This window comes from Bombina bombina, chromosome 3, assembly GCF_027579735.1.
Source record: "Bombina bombina isolate aBomBom1 chromosome 3, aBomBom1.pri, whole genome shotgun sequence".
Classification (NCBI taxonomy): Eukaryota; Metazoa; Chordata; class Amphibia; order Anura; family Bombinatoridae; genus Bombina; species Bombina bombina.
Window position 1 is genome coordinate 226,248,262 of NC_069501.1, and position 23,102 is coordinate 226,271,363.

The following is a 23,102-nucleotide window of genomic DNA, read 5'->3' on the forward strand; positions in this document are numbered from 1 at the left end:
TGGCCCTTGCCCCCAGTGATATCAGAGATAATCTCTTTCAAGTCAGGGCCAAAGAGTGTTTTCCCCTTGAAAGGAATGTCAAGCAATTTGTTCTTGGAAGACGCATCCGCTGCCCAAGATTTTAACCAAAGCGCTCTGCGCCACAATAGCAAACCCAGAATTTTTTCGCCGCTAACCTAGCCAATTGCAAGGTGGCGTCTAGGGTGAAAGAATTAGCCAATTTAAGAGCACGAATTCTGTCCATAATCTCCTCATAAGAAGAAGAATTACTAATAATCGCCTTTCCTAGCTCATCAAACTAGAAACACGCGGCTGCAGTGACAGGGACAATGCATGCAATTGGTTGTAGAAGGGAACCTTGCTGAACAAACATCTTTAGCAGACCTTCTAATTTTTTATCCATAGGATCTTGGAAAGCACAACTATCTTCTATGGGTATAGTGGCGCGCTTGTGTAGAGTAGAAACCGCCCCCTCGACCTTGGGGACTGTCTGCCATCAGTCCCTTCTGGGGTCGACTATAGGAAAACAATTTTATAAATATGGGGGGAGGTACTAAAGGTATACCGGGCCTGTCCCATTCTATACTAACAATGTACGCCACCCGCTTGGATATAGGAAAAACTTCGGGGGGCCCCGGGGCCTCTAAGAACTTTTCCATTTTACATAGTGGTTCTGGAATGACCAGATAATCACAATCATCCAAATTGGATAACACCTCCTTAAGCAGAGCGCGGAGATGTTCCAACTTAAATTTAAAAGTAATCACATCAGGTTCAGCTTGTTGAGAAATGTTTCCTGAATCTGAAATTTCTCCCTCAGACAAAACCTCCCTGGCCCCCTCAGACTGGTGTAGGGGCCCTTCAGAAACCATATCATCAGCGTTTTCATGCTCTACAGAATTTTCTAAAACAGAGCAGTCGCGCTTTCGCTGATAAGTGGGCATATTGGCTAAAATGTTTTTGATAGAATTATCCATTACAGCCGTTAAATGTTGCATAGTAAGGAGTATTGGCGCACTAGATGTACTAGGGGCCTCCTGTATGGGCAAGACTGGTGTAGACGAAGGAGGGGATGATGCAGTACCATGCTTACTCCCCTCACTTGAGGAATCATCTTGGGCATCATTTTTACTAAATTTTTTTATGACATAAAATACATATAGTTAAATGAGAAGGAACCTTGGTTTCCCCACAGTCAGAACACAATCTATCTGGTAGTTCAGACATGTTAAACAGGCATAAACTTGATAACAAAGCACAAAAAACGTTTTAAAATAAAACCGTTACTGTCACTTTAAATTTTAAACTAAACACACTTTATTACTGCAATTGCGAAAAAGTATGAAGGAATTGTTCAAAATTCACCAAAATTTCACCACAGTGTCTTAAAGCCTTAAAAGTATTGCACACCAAATTTGGAAGCTTTAACCCTTAAAATAACGGAACCGGAGCCGTTTTTATATTTAACCCCTTTACAGTCCCTGGAATCTGCTTTGCTGAGACCCAACCAAGCCCAAAGGGGAATACGATACCAAATGATGCCTTCAGAAAGACTTTTCTATGTATCAGAGCTCCACACACATGCAGCTGCATGCCATGCTGTCCTCAAAAACAAGTGCGCCATACCGGCGCGAAAATGAGGCTCTGACTATGATTAGGGAAAGCCCCTAAAGAATAAGGTGTCAAAAACAGTGCCTGCCGATATAATCATATCAAAATACCCAGAATAAATGATTCCTCAAGGCTAAATATGTGTTAATAATGAATCGATTTAGCCCAGAAAAAGTCTACAGTCTTATTAAGCCCTTGTGAAGCCCTTATTTACTATCTTAATAAACATGGCTTACCGGATCCCATAGGGAAAATGACAGCTTCCAGCATTACATCGTCTTGTTAGAATGTGTCATACCTCAAGCAGTAAGAGACTGCACACTGTTCCCCCAACTGAAGTTAATTGCTCTCAACAGTCCTGTGTGGAACAGCCATGGATTTTAGTTACGGTGCTAAAATCATTTTCCTCATACAAACAGAAATCTTCATCTCTTTTCTGTTTCTGAGTAAATAGTACATACCAGCACTATTTTAAAATAACAAACTCTTGATTGAATAATAAAAACTACAGTTAAACACTAAAAAACTCTAAGCCATCTCCGTGGAGATGTTGCCTGTACAACGGCAAAGAGAATGACTGGGGTAGGCGGAGCCTAGGAGGGATCATGTGACCAGCTTTGCTGGGCTCTTTGCCATTTCCTGTTGGGGAAGAGAATATCCCACAAGTAAGGATGACGCCGTGGACCGGACACACCTATGTTGGAGAAATAATGCTTATATCCCAAGCATTAGTGAAAGGTACAAGTCCTACGCGTTTCGGCAGCCCCCTGCCTTATAACATGTTCATTAATTAATTTAATTTTTTTACAGTCCAAATGCTTTTTTGCAATCAGAAATTAACATTCTTATTATTTTTTAACAGGTATAGAGGGTGTCTTTATCAGTTATACATATAATAACAAAAATGAAATCCTGAAACAAGAATGAATGATCACTCACTTTACGATAGTCAATATAGAAATAAATAAGTATAACGTGTAGGACTATAAATCCTATAAAAATTGAATATAGAACTATCGTTGGTTCACTAGTTAGAATTTAGAAATAGCACATCGGAGGAGATATTTTGTAATGTATGAACATATATGGGTAGCAAATACCATATTAGGCAAAATCATTTGTAAGATCATAGCATCAGTCACCTAGATTACGAGCACTGGTATTACTGGTTTTTATGCGAGGATTGAGCTCGCCAATAGGATTGAACTTCAATCCTATTGGCTGATTGCATCAGTCAATAGGATTTTTTCTACCTTAATTCCTATTGGCTGATAGAATTCTATCAGCCAATCGGAATTGAAGGGATGCCATATTGGATTACGTCACTTAAAGGTACCTTCATTCTGTGTTAGCCGTCGATTGAACAGGATGCTCCGCCTCGGATGTCTTGAAGATGGACCCGCTCCACGCCGGATGGATGAAGATAGAAGATGCCATCTGGATGAAGACTTTTGCCCGTCTGGAGGACCACTTTGCCCGGCTTGGATGAAGACTTCTCAAGGCTTCGTTGAGGACTTCGGCCCGGTTGGATGAAGACTTCTTCCGGTAAGGTGATCTTCAAGGGGTTATTGTTAGTTTTTTTTAAGGGGGTATTGGGTGAGTTTTAGAGTAGGGTTGGTTGTGTGGGTGGTGGGTTTTAATGTTGGGGGGGATTTGCAATTTTATTTACAGGTAAAAGAACTGATTACTTTGGGGCAATGCCCCGCAAAAGGCCCTTTTAAGGACTATTTGTAATTTAGTGTAGGGTAGGGCTTTTTTATTTTGGGGGGGGCTTTTTTATTTTGTTAGGGGGATTAGATTAGGTGTAATTAGTTTAACAATTTTGTAATTTGTTTATTATTTTCTTTAATTTAGTGTCTTGGTTTTTTTGTACTTTAGATAATTTAATTTAATTGTATTTAATTGTTGTTAAATTAGTTAATTTATTCAATTATAGTGTAGTGTTAGGTGTAATTGTAACTTGGATTAGGTTTTATTTTACAGGTACTTTGTATTTATTTTAGCTAGGTAGTTATTAAATAGTTAATAACTATTTAGTAACTATTCTACCTAGTTAAAATAAGTACAAACTTGCCTGTAAAATAAAAATAAACCCTAAACGTATTTAGTTTTAAATAGGAATTATTTAGTTAATGATAAGAATTTTATTTAGATTTATTTAAATTATATTTAAGTTAGGGGGTGTTAGGGTTAGACTTAGATTTAGGGGTTAATAACTTTAGTATAGTGGCGGTGACGTTGGGGGCGGCAGATTAGGGGTTAATAAATGTAGGTAGGTGGAGGCAATGTTAGGGATGGCAGATTAAGGGTTAATAATATTTAACTAATGTTTGCAAGGTGGGAGTGCAGCAGTTTAGGGGTTAATATATTTATTATAGTGGCAGCGATGTCCGGTTTGGCAGATTAGGGGATAAAAATGTAATTTTAGTGTTTGCGATGTGGGAGGGCCTCATTTAGGGGTTAATAGGTAGTTTATGGGTGTTAGTGTACTTTTTAGCACTATAGTTGAGAGTTTTATGCTACGGTGTTGTAGTGTAAAACTCTTAACTACTGACTTTAAAATGCGGTACCAGGCTTGACAGGAGAGGGTGTATCACTCACTTTTTGTCAGACTCCTAATACCGGCGCTATGCAAGTCCCATTGAAAAAAAGAGGATACGCAATTTACGTAAATGGATTTGCGGTATTTCCAAGTCTGGACAAAAAAGTGAGCGGTACACCTCTACCTTCAAGACTCGTAAAACCACCGGGCGTTAAAAAGCAGCATTGGGACCGGCCAACGCTGATTTTTAAGCCTAATGCACAACTCGTAATCTAGCCGTTAGTTTTGTGTCCAGACATTGGAAACACAAATACACACACACACACACACACACATATATATATATATATATATATATATATATATATATTTTATTTTATTTTTTCAAATTGAAGGAAGCAGCACTCTCACAGACTCCAGAACGTTTCCACACCAGGGTGCATAAAGGATTATAAAGGTAAATGAAGTGGATGCACTTACTGGATTTATGAAAGCACAAACAATTTATTTAGTGACATTTTCGAGGGGTCTGAGAAAGAGAGACGAATAACTCGAAATGTCAGTTAATAAATTGTTTGTGCTTTCATAAATCCAGTGATTGCATCCACTTCATTTAAATAATTTTGTTGCAGCTAAAATGTAAATTAAGGGTTTCTTGGTTTTATCAGGGATCTTGTCATTATGTGCTAGAGAGCTAGTCATGGTGAATTTCTAAAGAGACCAGTAAAGAGTAGACATTCTGCCATATGAGTTTTGGGCATGTCCATCAAATGTGTAGATCAGATCCCATTTCCCCACATGATCTCCAACAATAGGGGGAGCACGTTGGGTACATCTTTGCTAGCCTAATAGGTGTTCTATGCCATTTTAGTAGGACTTTATGTCACACAGTGTAAAGTTTTTTTTTTTGGGGGGGGGGTTTGATTGTTACTGCTAAAGTTCTTTGCCCTAAGCTCTGACGTGCCAAGGGAGGTCACAGGAATAATCAGAGAATACGTGAAAGGTTTGTATAGTCTGCTTCCTTTAAGCCTTCTAGTCTCCCAGTTGGTGGCCACATTTAGATACCAATCAGCAAGCACTACCCATGGGCTGAAACTAAAATTGGCCGGCTCCTAAGCTAATATTCTTGCTTTTTCAAATAAAGATACCAAGAGAACACAAAAAAATTGATAATAGGAGTAAATTAGAAAGTTGCTCTGAAAGATTGATGTTGGCTCAGTTAGGACAATCACAAACTGCCTCTTGAAAGTAGTGTTTAAGCTGACAGGGCAGTATCCGCAGCTAATGTCAAATCAGCAGAATTTGAGCCTGGTGATGTGCTGAAACTAAAATGATAATATAATATATAACGAAGATCTCTAGCCACACGACTGTACTCCAAGATAGTTAGCTCCACCTCATAAATGAACATTCTAATGATTGCCTGTTAGCTGTGTACAAGTATTTCATAGTAGGTTTTGAGATATACTTTCAACTTCTCAAACCAGGAAATTATTGTGTGTATTGAAAGGTAAACTAAGTCTGGGGAAAAATATAAAACTTACAAAAAGCCATGCTTAAGCAGCCAGTATTTTTATAAAATATTTAGTTATGTGTAATAAAACATCTCTGCAATATACTTTCATTAGTAATTTTGCCCATGATTCTTTCATGTCATTTAGATTTAAAATGGGATGCATTTCACAATCTGATAATTAGACAATGTTCCATGTGATTTCTCAAGGTTAACAATGCAACATATCTGTCCCTTATTGGCTTTAACTGCAAAACAATGCATTTATGTTCATGTGAGACTGAACACCACCTTGGTCTCATTAAAGGTACAGTCAATACCAGAATTTTTGTTGTTTTAAAAGATAGATAATCCCTTACCCATTCCCCAGTTTTGCATAACCAACACAGTTATAATAATACATGTTTTACCTCTGTAATTAACTTGTATCTAAACCTCTGAAGACGGCCCCCTTACTTCAGTTCTTTTGACAGAATAACAAAAATCCCTTTTTAACTGAATCTTCATTAATTCAATGCAAAGTAAACTGTGATAGGTGAGCACATTAAATACCCTTGAAGAGCTCTGAATACAATAAGCCACTTAAAATGCAGGATATTTTATAGATCATGTATCATTTGTGATACATACAATCACAGCAATAGATCTTTATTTACTATATTTGTGCTGTTGGTTCTTAGAATTCTACAATGATTAAATATGATGCACACTTGAGTCAACTTGCTTAGGCAGCATTTATGGAATATAGTTTACAAATAATTACTTTGTAACATATCATATTGTTTACAGCTGGTCTAGAGTGTTTTTATGAAGGGTGGCAGACTTTTTCCACATATTCATATATTTTAACAATATGTTGCACCATTGTAAAGATTTTATTTGTTAGGTAACGGCAGTGCCTCAATCATATTTTTGCAGAATTACATGAGTAACAGACTCAGGGCAAACACTATATAATTTATAGGGAAATTACAAGTTCCAGGTGTTAATACCCTGGATTATGTTCATCAGCTGCTACATGATGAAGTATAATTAGACTTGCTTATGTTTCTTTGAAAAGAATCTCTAGGTTACATATAAAAAATGTTTCCTGTTGATATACAGCATCTGAAAATGATTTTAACATTTTTCATTTAGATGACTGTCATTCTAAAGATTTTTAACATTATCGTTCTATTACTGTGTTCTGTATTAACCATGGTGAATGTATTCTGTTTCCCTCAGTGTGTCCAGAGTACACATTAGAACTAGTCATGCAAGATTTATTTGTACACTTATTCAGATTATATTCTAGTCCTTGCAGCAGACCAGACACAATATAATGTAATCAAAACCATTAGTGTGAAACATGTTAGAGCACCCCAAATGCCAAAGGTAACAGCTGCCCTGAATTTCCAAGATGGGGTCATGCATCTGTTTAACCTTGCTCCCAAGCTGAATGTGAGGACCTACATCTTTTTTACCTTTCCCCCAAATTGAACAAATGTGCAGAATTCCAGGGGGTGAAGCAATTGCACCCCTCTCTGGACACCCATGCCATGTCCAAGGAGGTTCATATGCTAATTTCTTAGACCTTGAAGGCTGCCTCAAATCTGAAAGCATTTTGACAGTTTTTCACCACTAGAGTGCATTAGTTCATGTGTTTCCTATAGATAACATTGAGCTCAGGCACGTGAAGCTCCTAGGAGTCAGCACTGATTGGCTAAAAATGCAAGTCTGTCAAAAGAACTGAAGTAAGGGGGCAGTTTACAGAGGCATAGATACAAGGTAATCACAGAGGTAAAAAGTATATTATTATAACTGTGTTGGCTGTGAAAAACTGGGGAATGGGTAATAAAGGGATTATCTACCTTTTTAAACAACAAAAATTCTGGTGTTTACTGTCCCTTTAAATAAAGAAGTGGAGTTGCACTTCCTGAGGCCATTCTTGAGTTGGCAATTTCCATAGAGAATAAACACAAAACATTCTGAGAGGATTTGGCTCAAATAGTGGTTGAGATCCACTAAAAAGGATACATATATAATGCCTCTATCCTTTTAAGTAGTTCTCAACCACTATTTGTGCCAAATATTGATATTAAATAGCACCTTAGACCTGATGATGGATATATAACCATTTTATTATTATTATTATTATTATTATTATTATTATTAATCATTACATATACAGAAATATAAGGTCCTGGACATATTTTAGGGGTGATTTGATTTTTTTCCTTTTATGAAAAATACTCACTGTCTCAGCTTTACTAAGCCCCCTTTACTATCATATCACCTATTTCCCTTTTCTCCTCTAGGCTATACACATTTAGGTCATTGAGCCTTTACAATAAATAGGTAATAAAAAAGGTTTGTATACGTGCCAACTCTTCTAGAGGCTATAAACTACCAGATAATGGTCACATTTTTTTAGATGCTTTTATAAAACATAAACATTCAAGAAAAAAATATATTCTATTTTGACAAACAATTAGAAACATATGCTATTGTTATCAGTTTTAAAGTGAATGGTTGGGTTGCGTAAAAAATATAATTTGAAACTTTAGGTCCTTAAAGGGACAGTCTACACCAGAATTGTTGTTTTTTTTAAAAAGACAGATAATCCCTTTATTACCCATTCCCCAGTTTTGCATATCCAACACAGTTATATTAATACACTTTTTACCTCTGTAATTACCTTGTATCTAAGCCTCTGCAGACTTCCCCCTTATTTCAGTTCTTTTGAAAGACTTGCATTTTAGCCAATCAGTGCTCACTCCTAGGTAACTTCACATGCATGAGCTCAATGTTAACTATATAGCACATTAGTTGTGGAAAAACTGTCAAAATGCATTCAAATAAGAGGTGGTCTTCAAGGGCTAAGAAATTAGCAAATGAGCATATCTAGGTTTAGCTTTCAACTAAGAATACCAAGAAAACAAAGAAAAATAAATTGGAAAGTTGTTTAAAATTGCATGTCCTATCTGAATCATAAAAGTCTATTTTTGACTAGACTGTCCCTTTAAGCTTCTGCAGACTGCAGTGCTATTTACAGATTTGCATTTTCGTTAATTTTCGTTAATTAGTGCTGACATGATTGAGCACAATGTTGTCTACATGGCACACATAAACTAGCCCTGTCTAGTTGTAAAAAACTGTCAAAATGCACTTCAAGGACTTAGAAATTAGCATAAGCCTACCTAGATTTAGCTTTCAATAAAGAATACCAGGAGAACAAAGCAATTTGATGATAAAAGTAAATAGAAAAGTTGTTTAAAATTGCCTACCCTTTATGAATCATGAAAGTTTAATTTTGACATGAATGTTCCTTTAATAATCTTCAGGTAAATTGGAAAAGGGGTTGTATTTTGTATTTTAACACAGAAAAATTGTGCTTAGCAAATTAATAGGAACACAATCTAAGCAAAGCAGCTGTATGTTTCTGAAGGTTATTTAGAGCAATGTCAGATCATATTTAATATATATATTAGTATAATTAATTGGAATGTTACTTATGTGAAGGTTATACATTTATTATTAAAAAAAAACAACCTAATAAATGTAGTGCAGTTAAAATAAACTGCACTAAATGTGTTAATTTCAGACTATCTACTAATTGATATTTTTATTTGTTGTTAGAACATTTTGGGACATATTGTGGGAAGTATGGAGAAGGGATTTATAGCATATTTAGTGTAAAAAAGTGGCTTATCTATGCTAATGTAGGGCAATACAGGACACAGTTCCTAAATAGAGGCTCTTACATTTACCTAATATCATTGATTTTTTTCCCCTCCTTATATGTGATAAACAACATAAAATTAGCAACATTGAAGTACTTTTTACAAGTCACAGTTGTGTTTTTAACTATTTTTCTGGCACACTAGATATAACTTCTATTTTTGCTGCCTTTTTTAACTACAACTAGTAAAAGTTAAATTTTAAGTGGAAAAATATAAAACTTTACGTGTAGAAAGAGCATACTTTTCCCTATTCTCTTAAAGGGACAGTAAACACCAGAATTTTTGTTGTTTAAAAAGGTAGATAATCCCTTTATTACCCATTCCCCAATTTTGCATAACCAACAAAGTTATAATAATATACTTTTTACCTCTGTGATTACCTTGTATCTATGGCTCTGCAAACTGCCCTTTTGACAGACTAGCATTTTTAGCCAATCAGTGCTTGCTCTTAGGAGCTTCACGTGCCTGAGCTCAATGTTATCTATATGAAACACATGAACTAACGCCCTCTAGTGATGAAACACTGTCAAAATGCTTTCAGATTAGAGGTGGCCTTTAAGGTCTAAGAAATTAGCATATATACCTCCTAGATTTAGCTTTCAACTAAGAATACCAAGAGAACAAACAAAATTGGTAATAAAAGTAAATTTGAAAGTTGTTTAAAATGACATGCCCTATTTAAATCATTAAAGGGTTTTTTTTTTACTTGACTGTCCCTTTAATTGGGTTTTTTTCTTTTTTTTTCTTTTTTTTTCTTTAACCTAATAAATGTATTAACTCCTAATCCGCCATTCACCCACATTGAAATTAACCTAATTAAACTATTAACCCCTAATCCGCCATTAACCCACATCTCAATAAACCTAATAAATCTATTAACCCCATAAACCGCCATTCACCCATATCGTAATTAACCTAATAAATCCATTAACCTAATTAATCTATTAACCCCTAAACCGCCAAACCCCAACAACGCAATTAACCTATTTATTTAATATGTATATTAGAATAATTAATTGGAATGTTACTTATGTGAAGGTTATACATGTATTATTATTAAAAATATAATATATATTACATCAGCCCACAATGGGGCTCTCATCTCCAGTAATTTCTGTATGGCGCATTTCCCACCCTACCCTTATCTACCGCTCCACATTTGCAATACTCGCACACTTTTTATTTTACTGGTGTATTAGTATATAGTTTGTTTAGATGCACTGCATATGTTTTCTCTCAATGCATATAGGTTCATTTGTAACTTTCGCCTTGCTAAACAATGCAGTCATTTATTGTTTGTAAATATGTATATATTTTGTTTGATTTAATAGATTATTTTTTTTTACTAGTAAAATAATTTCATTGCGTTTCTTTAGTTGAAAAGGTTGGGTACCACCATAACACACTAAGAAAGAAAGCTCTCAAAGTACTTTTATTTAAATTTTTTAGGCGTTGAATGGCTTCTGTATTTCACTGTTTTTCCTAGAGATATGTATGCTTGCTTGTGGGGTTGGTGCAAATACAAGTTTGTTTGATGCATTGCTATATTATCTGCTTTTGTCACATGTTAGAAAGGTTTCTGTTTTTGATACATATACAAAGGGAATATGTATGCTCAGTGTTTCATAAAGACAATCATTTGTGTTTTTCTAGCTCTTTATACAATTAAAAAACATAGCCTGCAGTGGTAAGACATGGGATATCTGTTCTTTATTCTAGTGTTATTTTCCGTTCTAGAACGGATTAAGTTTAACCATTTCATTACTGCATGGTTTTCTGTATCTATTTTTGTTACATTTACCATTCATATTAAAACAGTGGGTAGCTTTCAAATTGCATTATACTTTGAGATAAAGTAGGCATTTAACCCCTTACCTGCCACTCATTTTCTTGTATTTTCTCATGCTAGGTGTAAACCAAGCTAGTGATAGCGTTAGCGAACAGGTTAAAGGCATTTACAGATTGTTTGTTATTCCTCCTGCTGTGTAAGTTAATGATTTCGCTATCTCCCTATCCTCCTAATTTCTAAATATCAATAAAGTTAATTAAATGCCACACAGGGGGTCTTTTGAAGAGGCATACTAAAGGGATTGGCAAAAACAATAAAAAAGGTGCTATGCTACATTGCAGATAAAGTATGTCAAATGCAAAAATATGCAAAGACAAAGGGAACATCAACAAAAATAATAAATGTGATGGAAAATATGCTATCCAATGCAGTGTTATTACATTTATCTTTTAACACACATGTATTCTTTTAAATAAATAATCTTTTATCATTCCATGGGGGAAAAAGAAGTAAAAGGAAATAATGATGCTGCATATCGATAAGTCATATGACAAGAATTTATACGTGTTTGTCTAGCATAACAAGCTGTAAAAGCAATTCTCTTTACCCTAGGCACATGTCTGGTTTGCCTGAGCAAGGAAAGAGTTGTAGCTATAAATTACTTTCTGTAAAATATGTATTGTGCAGACCACACATGTATGCACTATCTTGTTAGAACTCCCAACGGTTCCACATTAAAATGTTCTAGTTTTACAAAAAGGAAACTTGGGACCACCCAGCAACAGCCAAGGATGGACCAAACATGCATGGTCGAACTAGTCTCACAAACTTTTTTTCATGATTCATTTTGAGCACACATTTTTAAACAACTTTCCAATTTACTTCAAGTATAAATTTTGCCTAATTCTTTATCTTTTGAGATAAACGGGGAGGGCCCTATACCCTTTATGATTCATGTAAATGTCACCTGATTATTGTACTCCACAACTCTATACTTGCACAATGGGTTAATGTCACACATTACCTTTTAGCTTTACTGCACGCTATTAAAAGGATTCATTTAACATGCATTCCCTTCAAACTGTGACATAATCACTACAACCACAAAACTGCCATTTTGTTTATCCTGATTCATAGCCACGTGGTTTTTTTGTTTTCAAAATCAGTAGATTAACCATTCAAATCAAACTTTTGTGCTGTTTTTAGGAGGTAACAATGTTATGCTTGAGGTGAATTAATATCTGATGTATTCTGTGATTGTAATCACTGGAAAAATACACTACAATGTCACCCGACTTTCAGAAATTGCTGTCTGCTAGAAAAAGCACAATATTGTGATAGCCTGCATTTTATTCTCAAGCTAATCTTTGCTTTTAATATATCATACATCTAGATTTTATTTAGTGTGTAATGTCCCTTTTAAAGGGAAAAAAAACAGTAACCCTTTAAATGCAAATTAATGTATTTTGATTTTAAATAGAGTTGCAACATACATTTTATAAGCAAAAATGCTTCTAGTAAAATAGATTACTGGGCATCTGTACATATGACCCATTCAAACAGAGAACTGGCAGTGGCTTTAATATCATTGGCGATGAGCAAGCAGGTGGCATTTAAATCCAGGATCAAGTAAGATACCTAGATATGTTAAATATTTGACACTATAAAAGTTATCTGGTCATATTAAGCAGACATTGATAATATTAAATTAATTAGCTGTCATAATGTACTTTTGATTTGGCTGGATATGTATTATGGTGAAGGTCTGTGAAAATCTCTGCAAAATATTCTTGAAAATCTTCTCTTTCTATGGTCCCAAAATGCAGATTCTTGTGATGCTCACTTGCTCTTGTGACCCTGCAACAGCAAGTTAAAGGAACAATATATATATATATATATATATATATATATATATATATATATATATATATATATATATATATATATATATATACTCCATTAAATTTGAAGAAAAAAAAATTTCGTAGGACCTGAGAGTGCATTTACTTTGTGGAATTTTTTTTTGCATTTATGCACCCAGGCGGATGTGTTTAGGAGGGGAATCCTGTAGAGTGGACTTATAATATATATATATATATATATAAACAATTTTCCAATTCACTTCCATTATCAAAATGTACAATCATTTTATGGGGCACCAGATCCTACTGAGCATGTGCAAGAATTTACAGAATATACATATATGCATGTTGTGATTGGCTGATGCACGTGAGGGATTGAAATTTAAGTAATTTAAGAAATTTGTCAGAAAAAATATCTACTAATCATTTGAAATTAAGATTAAGTGCTATGGCATTGTCTTTGTTACGTATTTATTCATTATACAATTCTGCTGTACTTAATTGTCCTTTAAGCAGAGGTCTTGAGACTGCTGCTTCCTAACCTCTGAGGGAGGTAGAGAAAAAAACAACCACATCCCGAACTGCTCCATCCGGGATGATTGAGATGTCTGCAATTGGTTGAGTTAGAGCAGGTGGGCAGGATTGCAATAGTGACTACATATGCCTTCATAAACTCAAGCAGCAGATGCTGCATCATTGCCTGCAATATGAGTGGACAGGTTCTCTGCCTGGAAACATTGGCTGTATGTTTATAAATGTGGGCCTATAGCTTTGCATAATTCTGTTAGTTTTGATAATTCAAATGAAGGCTCTTCAAATAAATTGGCAAAGTTTAGAAAAAAAAACCTGAGCTTATATACAATATTTTTTTGCACAATAATTTTAATGGATAGAAATGACAGCCATAGTCATCTTATATTGCTTTCCATGTAAGAGCACAGACATTCTTTTGTTAACATTTCCTTGGGTAAGAATAGCTTTAGAGAGCTGTTCAAATATTTATCAAATATCTTAAGGTCATAACACAGTTTGTCGATCTTGAACAACAGAGAAGGTCCATTGTTTCAAAATTCAGCCTAAAACCAAAGACAAGCTGAACTGCATATTCTAGACTCGGATAAAGAGCAGATACAAAAAATACCTTTGTTTTCTTTTACCATTAAGATTTAGTGAGCATTTTTTAAATAAAGTAAAATATTAAAACAAGGATGTTTTTGTAAAGCATATTCCATAGCTGTTATAATTATAAAGAACATATATTATCCTGTCAATACATCTCTCTCTCTCTCTACATTTAGCCACCAACCAGCAAGTTCTACCCAGGGTGATGAACCTAAAATGGACGGTCCTAAGCTTACATTCCTGCTTTTCAAATAAAGATACCAAGAGAATGAATAAAATTTGATAATAGGAGTAAATTAGAAAGGTGCTTAATGCACTATCTGAATCATGAAAGAAAAAAAATTGGGTTTCATATTTCTTTAACAATAATTAATATTGTATTTATAAATAAACTTTGCTTGCCTTTTCTTTTTTATGTTATTCCAGCCTTTGTGTTTTTTAGTTTTAAATTGTCATATTGAATGCTGTTATGATTTAGTTTAATGAAAGTTAATTCAGTCTGGAAGCACTAAAAGTCTGAAAGTCCCAATTAAAATGATATATACTTGGGTGAAATTGTTAGATTTAAGAATGGAGACTGATGCTGATCTTTCTTGTATGGACTGATCCATATATATGTTGCATATGAAAAACTTCCATGAAAACCTTTGTTTCCCTAAAATGCTAGTTAACTATTTTTGTGCTTTGATGCATGATATGTATCTCACATGAATGATTTAATCACTGCTCCCCATGTGACTGGATGAACTTGATAGCTACTGATGAAAGAGTTAATAATTGCTCTATGTATCTGGCACTAAGACAGTAGTCATTGATTACTTTGGGGTTAATAACTGCCCAATGTTGCTAATACAAAAGGGTTAATAGCTGTTTTTTGTATTCCTGATAAGATTTAATTGTGTCAGTCATGACTCCATTTATGAAGCTCCGATATGAGCTTTGGAGAGCACAAGCGAGCCTGCAGCCAAGGGTTAAAAAGCAATGGTCATCAGATCACTGCTTCTTAACCTACTTTGTGACCTGTTATGTGGCTTATCTCAATCCCATCGGATTTTTAAAACCAGGGAGATTGACAATCGTCATGATGATAAATGTGGGCAGCGTATTGTTTGACTTTGTTAAATCTAGCTATATGTCTTAGCACCATGGCAGAATAAAACGTTATTGTCTAACCTGGTGCATCCAGAATGTCTGTACATCTCTATCAACAATAACATTACAGATGAATATAATGAAACCTTAATAAATAAATGTTCATGTTTTTATTGATTGCTAAATGAAAGCCTATTTGTCTGTCAGCTTGTACAAAACAAGATATTTATTGGTTATTTTCCATGTGTATCTTTTTCTTGATCATAAAGAGCTGAAGAAAATAGATATGGTTACAAATTTTTGAGACGTGTTTTAGTTTCATTCATACATTCATCTAGAGTAAATGAACAGTATTTCATATAATTATTTGTCAGTAAAAAATGCCAAACTTGTCAATTGATCTAAGTGATTTGTCTAAGGAAATACTTGTTTTCCATTGCAGATCTATATTGAATCTGGCAGATTATGCTGGAATCGGTAATGGAGCACTAAGAATCTGATTAGTTTTGTAACATGTCTTAACTATTCTGATCCATTTGTAGAATACTACAAAACAAAACACTCTGGGGTGCTGTTTTCTAATGCAGGAGTGGTGATGCCCATGTTTTTTTGACTAAGAGGTTTAGACTGATTTTTTTCTTTCCCCACTTGAAACGCAGCTGAACCAATTTGAGAAATTTGCTTAATTTCACAAGCAGAGTTTTTAAAGGGACATTGAACTGTGTGTATATGTATGTATGTGTAATATATTTTGTTCTGCACTGGTCCAACAATGAAATAGTAAATTACACCCCACCAACTCTAATCCTAATCATAGCATTGCACTACATCATTTTAAAGGCAAGATTGCTCTTCCAATGTTCTTTTTTTGTCAAATGCTGCCTGAGTACCATAGTCCCACTTGGACCTAATATACAGCCAGCCATATGTTTATTCTTTTGAGTTTCCGGCAGTTGGAGAAGTTGTGTGAGTGGCAGCAGATGTTGCAGTAGGTAAGTATATGGGGTTTATTTTTCTTTATTTTGTTTCTATTGTAAGTATTTGTAATTTTTTTGGAATCACATCTAATTTGTTATTGTTACACACAAATGTTGATTAGTTTGGTAATTGGCAATAGATAATTAAATTAGTGTTTATAAATACTTACTACAAATATTGGGTGGACAATATTGCTTTAATGTTTCTATCTTTAACACCATTACAATTAGTAAAAGGGTAGAGTTTTTAACCCCTTCTGTATGTAAAACAGACAGGTTTAGCCCCCTAGAATAGGGGTGCATATAGAGAGCATACACTAACTTCCCCATGCACTAGAGATCTATATGCCTTGAAATGGAAAAACATGGCTGAGTGGTGAGGAAGGAGTTAGACACTTGGAGGAGGACAGAAAATTTTGTTACCCTGTGCACCACACAGCCTATGCTTTGAATTCATTGGCACAACATTCATACACCAGTGAAAACAGGTCAATCTAGCAAGAAAAGTTTGAAAGAAATGATGACACTTAAAAACACTCTCTGTAACCATGATGTAATTACCCTATTGGACAAATATGTTCCAATTTTATCTCATTATCTGTATTAAAGTAGAGCTGTCAATACATGTGTATGCAGACCAGATGCTCCACATGTCATGACAGCCTTTACTGCTTTATCTTGCTTTTTTGTATAAAGACATATATTGCTAAAAAAGAAGTCTGCATGTTGCCTATAAGGTTTCATTAGAGAGAAATGTTTGTAAATGCCACTTAAATATTAAGAAAGTATCAACAACTTGCAAAGTCTATTGTTTAAAGGGACAATCTATTCCAGAATTTCTAGTGTTTAAAAGAGATAGACAATCCCTTTTATTACCCATTCCCAAGTTTTGCATAACCAACATGGTTATATTAATATACTTTTTACCTCGGTGATTACCTTGTATCTAAGTCTCTGCAGACTGCCCCTTATTTCAATTATTTTGACAGACTTGCATTTTAGCCAATCAATGTTGACTCCCCAGGAGTGAGCACAATGTTAACTTTATGGCACACATGAACGAGGACTGTCTAACTGTGGAAAGCTAATAAAATGCACTGAGATATTTGCCTGCCCTATCTGAATCATTAATCATTAATTTTGACTAGACTGTCCTTTTTTATAGTTGTTTAGCAATAAAAATTGGAGAACCTCAAAATACTGTTGTATCAGTTTGAGCCAACTTTAATCATATAAAGATAAGGTAACTACTTTTAAATTTACAAATCAATACTTTCTGGGTCCTAAATTATTCATAATGGTAGGGTTTTTCAAACTTCCTAAATTTGAAACAAAGAATTTTTATTTTGCTCTGAAGAAAAATAAATAAATGAAAAAACAACCATATGAATGCAACAGTTGGCCATTTTAGAACTGATTTCCATGTGCCTTTAAGTACTCAGTGACCAATAAGAAGACAGATTATATTGCCTGCCCAAAGAACAGTTCTGAAAAATGGATTAGGAAAACATTGACAATTTCTTCCATTACTAATTCATCTACGCTATACAAACGTTAACAATTAGAGATTAATATGGAAAAAAGAAATACTTAAAGAATACTGTTTAATGCTTCTTACACAATTAAAACTAACGCATGTTTTGAAGGCTATGTACAAGTGTGCTTTAGCAGACAATATGACCGGTAAAGTTAAATCTAAAGTTATTGTTCTAAAACATACAAACAGTACTTTGTACATATACATATTTTTTATCAGATTTGACCTTTCATGTTTTGATGCAGCTACTAATTATACAATTGTAAGATTAATATTAGGGGTTAATACATTTATTAGGTAGATTGTGATGTGGGTGCATGGCAGATTAGGGGTTAATAGTTTAATTAGGCATATTGCGTTGAGGGGGGTTATCGGTTTAGGGGTTAATACTTTTATTATTAGTTGCAATGTGGGGGGATTGCGGATATATTGGTTTTTACATGTCAAGTTTATTTTTGGGAGGCGGATTAGACTTTTATGGGAGATTTAACTTTTTTTTTTTTCTTATGCACCGGCAGTTTCTAAAGTGCCGTAAGTCACTGGCGACTCCAGGAAATGTGCATTTACGCACATTTCTGGACATCACTAGTTTATCTGACTTACGGCACTTTATGAACTGCAGACGGGGTTTATGTGATTCCCCGATGTGTGAGGTAAAAATTACGGGCGCAGCGGGTTTCAGCAGTTGCGCTGAAGCCTGCACCGCATATGTAATCTCGCCCCATGTGTCATCTTTACTACTTATACCTTTTAACTAAAGAAACATCTTCATGTGAAACAAGGCAGCTTGTGAAATTAGATGTTGAACACATTTTCCATTTCCATTTTGAGATGTTTGGTGCTTTCATTCATTATTCCTATGTTTTTGTTTTCCCCAACATATTTTTTTTCAACCAATCAACATCATTTTATTCTCCTTTATATAATGAGGTTTTGGATGAAAGCACAAATTTAGCATTTTTAATGATAATATGGTATATTATAGAAATTACTTGGACATGCTTCTGTTCATTTTAACTTGAATCTGGCCCAAGATTCCAAATGGTCACCGAAAAGCCATTTCTGACGTCAGAAATTATGGATCGGTCATCCTCCAATCACGGCTTCCCCCCCCATGGAAATCAGTGTCTGATTTGAAGCCGTGATTGGAGGAAGCCGGATTCCTCATTTTAGATCCAGGAAGAGACTTTGCGTCGGGCAGAGGAAGCTGGAGCGGTTGTCAAGATTAAAAGGTAAGTATTTTCACAACACAAGTGAAATGTAAATTTTGATGAATTAAAGTGCCCCTGTTTTTAATGGAATTTTTAAAAAACGGGCACTTTAGCATCAAAATTTGCATTCACTTTAACCACTATTTTTTCATTATATTAATCTCACATGTTAATGCCTCAAATAAACCATCTTAATTTCTAGCATGAAGAGGACTTCCTGTATAGGTTACTTATTCTATCAGAGTGTGCTTTATTTCATTGCTCAGTTCTTTTTTATTAAACCTCATTTCATAGTTCTAAGAAAACCCAAAAACTGATATATTTTTGGTCAAAGGCCAAAGATTTGTCTGCATGTGTTTTACTTTTGGATCAATTAGTTACCTTGTCTATTTTTAACAAGACTAAGGTAATAAATGACATTTTGTTTTTATTCCATGGGGCCTATTTATCAAAGGTCTTGCGGACCTGATCCGACAGTGCGGATCAGGTCCGCAAGACCTTGCTAAATGCGGAGAGTAATACGCTCTCCGTATTCAGCATTGCACCAGCAGCTCACAAGAGCTGCTGGTGCAACACCGCCCCCTGCTGACTCAGGAGGTGTCAATCAACCCGATCGTACTCGATCGGGTTGATTTCTGGCGATTCCTGTCCGCTTCATCAGAGCAGGCGGACAGGGTTATGGAGCGCGGTTTTTAGACCGCTGCTTCATAACTGGTGTTTCTGGCGAGTCTGAAGACTCGCCAGAAACACGGGCCCACAAGCTCCGTTCGGAGCTTGATAAATGGACCCCCATGTATTCATCCCTTTGCCATTTTCAGCCACATCCCACACTTGTTTATCAGATGGGCAGACTTGATGTTATTGAAGAATATTCATTTTAATCACTCTATTGGTTGTGTAAATATGCAAAATATTCAGGATTTTATAAAATTAGATGAAAATACGTTGAATTATTGTCTATTAGCAAGGACATTTATAACTTTAAAAAATTTATTGTGCTTGATTTGTGGAAGCATTTATGTTTTTTCAGCATTCTCTTAATAATACTTTTAAACTGAAACAAAAATTGTTGATTTAATAGCTAGATGTGTTACTTAGGGACACTGAAGTATTTTTATATATGCATAGTATGTATCAAACATTAAGGATTGCATTATAAAAGATTTACATGCAATATATGTTTCAAAATGTAATTTTGTCAGTAAACTTGGCCTTGTTTTGCAGTCCTTTGAAAAGATTCTTGAGTATGTTTGTCTTATTTGTTTTGGCCAGATAGGGGCAGAAGTAAAAGGAGTTACTACACTAATCAAAGCAATTACACTGTAAAAATGTTGTAGGATCAATATTCTAAAATCTGCAGGATACACTGCAACCACTCTGGGAACAGTGAAAGCAAAACTGTTAAACTACAGGAAAAGTGCATAATGAACATTTAAAGGGACATGAAACCCAAATGTTTTTCTTTCGCGGTTCAGAAAGAGCATGCAATTCTAAACAACTTTTCAATTTACTTTTATTATCAAATTTGTTTTTTCTTGGTATCCTTTGTTACAAATCACACCTAGGTATGTACACAGTTGTTCTGTGTGAGTAGCGCACAACTCACCGCTCCCTACGCGATGACTGCAGGGGGTGGAGTAATCAATCCTCCAAACGGCTCAATGGAGAGTGGGTGTAATTTCAGTTTGTCCTGTTATGCAGCCCAAAAAGTAAGTCTGCCAACTTACAAAGCAAATATAAAGATATCCAGTGTAAGGGCGCACCACAGAGACACTTAGTCCAATTTAAAAGTTACTTATCTTTATTTCGGCACAAGTGTAAAAGCATAAAGTTAGGCACACAGGCCCAGCAGGCTCACAGGTAAAAACATAACACAGGTGTGTCAGATAGTCAAGCAGACATGTTTCGTGAGCATGCTCACTTGTTCACTGCATGTTAGGCTAGTCTGACACACCTTTACTTATACCACGATTTTAAAGACACAGTATGATTTAGAGTAATTTATGTCATGGTATAATTAACTAAGGACCCTAAACAGAATACAAGAGTTTATAAATACTATAACTCAAACAGATGTAAATCAAGCAAAAATGTAAACCTGTTATTCATGATAGTTAAATACTTCTGTTAAATGTTTCTAGAGAGGATGTTTATTTCTGTCTGCAATTATAAAATTTATGTATACCTCTCCCTCTATATGAATTGTTTTAACACATATCAAAAAGAAAATTAGTCCTACTTTAAACCTTTGGAATTTATTGTCAATAAGAGGAATATATAAATCCTATAAGGGGATATTTTATAAAGGTCTGTGATTACATGCATAAGAAGAGATGCAATTATTAAGTGAATAAATCAAGGTCCCTCCTCATATTTAAACCTAAGGGGTTACTTGTCTTAAGGGAAAAAATCCAATAGACCTCTCGTTTATTTAGTTTATCCTCCCTGTTGCCTCCTCTTCTCCAATGGGGTACATGATCAATTCCCTGTAAAATTAAACTAGACATGTCTGAATCATGAAGACTCTTAAAGTGTCTTGAAATTGGAGTGTCAGATTTCTCATCTTTCCCAGAACGTAAGTGTTCTAGGAACCTGTCTTTGATGGGGCGCTTCGTTTTACCAACACCAACATACTGACAATTGCAAATTGTGCATGTCAAAAGATAAACCACATGTGTGGTGTTACAGTTGATAAAAAAATTTATCTTGTGATCATTTTTTGTTGTACTAGAGTGAAAAGTATTACCCTCTAAAGTATGTTCACAGGTTGTGCAATCCTTTCTTCTGCATGTAGGATCAATATTCTAAAATCTGCAGGATACACTGCAACCACTCTGGGAACAGTGAAAGCAAAACTGTTAAACTACAGGAAAAGTGCATAATGAACATTTAAAGGGACATGAAACCCAAATGTTTTTCTTTCGCGGTTCAGAAAGAGCATGCAATTCTAAACAACTTTTCAATTTACTTTTATTATCAAATTTGTTTTTTCTTGGTATCCTTTGTTACAAATCACACCTAGGTATGCTTAGGAGCAGTGATGCACTATTGGAAGCTAACTGCTGATTGGTGGCTGCACATATATGCCTCATGTGATTGAGTCATTCAATGTGTTCAGCTAGCTCCCAGTAGTGCATTGTTGCTCCTTCAAAAAAGGATATCAAGAGAACTACATTGGAAAATTTATTCAACATCTATCTGAATCATGAAAGAAACAAATGTGGGTTTCATATCCCTTTAATTTCACAGTTTATTGGAAATTATGCATGAATATAAATGTCTGTATAGCTGTTTGTAGAGCACGGCACTAAAAAACCTCTAAAACAAAAAAAAAAGTTATTTCTTATGAACTTTTAAAACTAAACTAATATTCCAATCTGAAACATTTGTTACTGGACATATTTGCTGGAAAGAACTTTTTGCATCTTTTGCTTTTCAAAACAGAATGGAAAATGAATATGTGAGATAACCTGTAAATAAGTAAGCAGTGTTTCAACAAACTGTGAAATCAATACGCTTTTCCAAAAGGACTGCCTGCAAAAAAAAGATTTATAGATGGTGCTATGCAAATTATTTAAAAACAATAAAGTTGTCCAAATGCACACAGAAAATGAATGCATATTAAATAGTATCATATTTCTAAATTTAATTGATATTCAATTGGCCCTTAACTCCAGTAGCATAAGAAATGAGAATTTTACTGTTGACATTGATCTTAGCCCTACAGTTAAATTCTGTGAATGAATAAAGCAACCATTCTAAAAGTGGTCAATAGAGCCCAAATATACATGCAGATACCTAGAGAGTGCTCTTGCATATAAATGACGTTCACGGTCAGCATAGTAAAAGGCCGGCAAAGTCAATAGGCAAAAGTGCTTTTCTAGAAAGATTGTGAGGAAGTAGCCACACTTGTAAGCCCTTCAAGTGGAAATTATTATCATCAGGGACATGGAGATTTTGAAAGGAGCTTAAGAATATAGATTGTGCCTGTTATTAGAAGAGGTGGGAAACCTTCCTTCCTCCCCCAACACCTCCTGCGCATGGTCTGCACATTGGCTTGACTCGGAATGATGATGAAGCTGACAGCTTGTTTTCTGTTTTTAATTCCAACTGCTTGTCTCTCC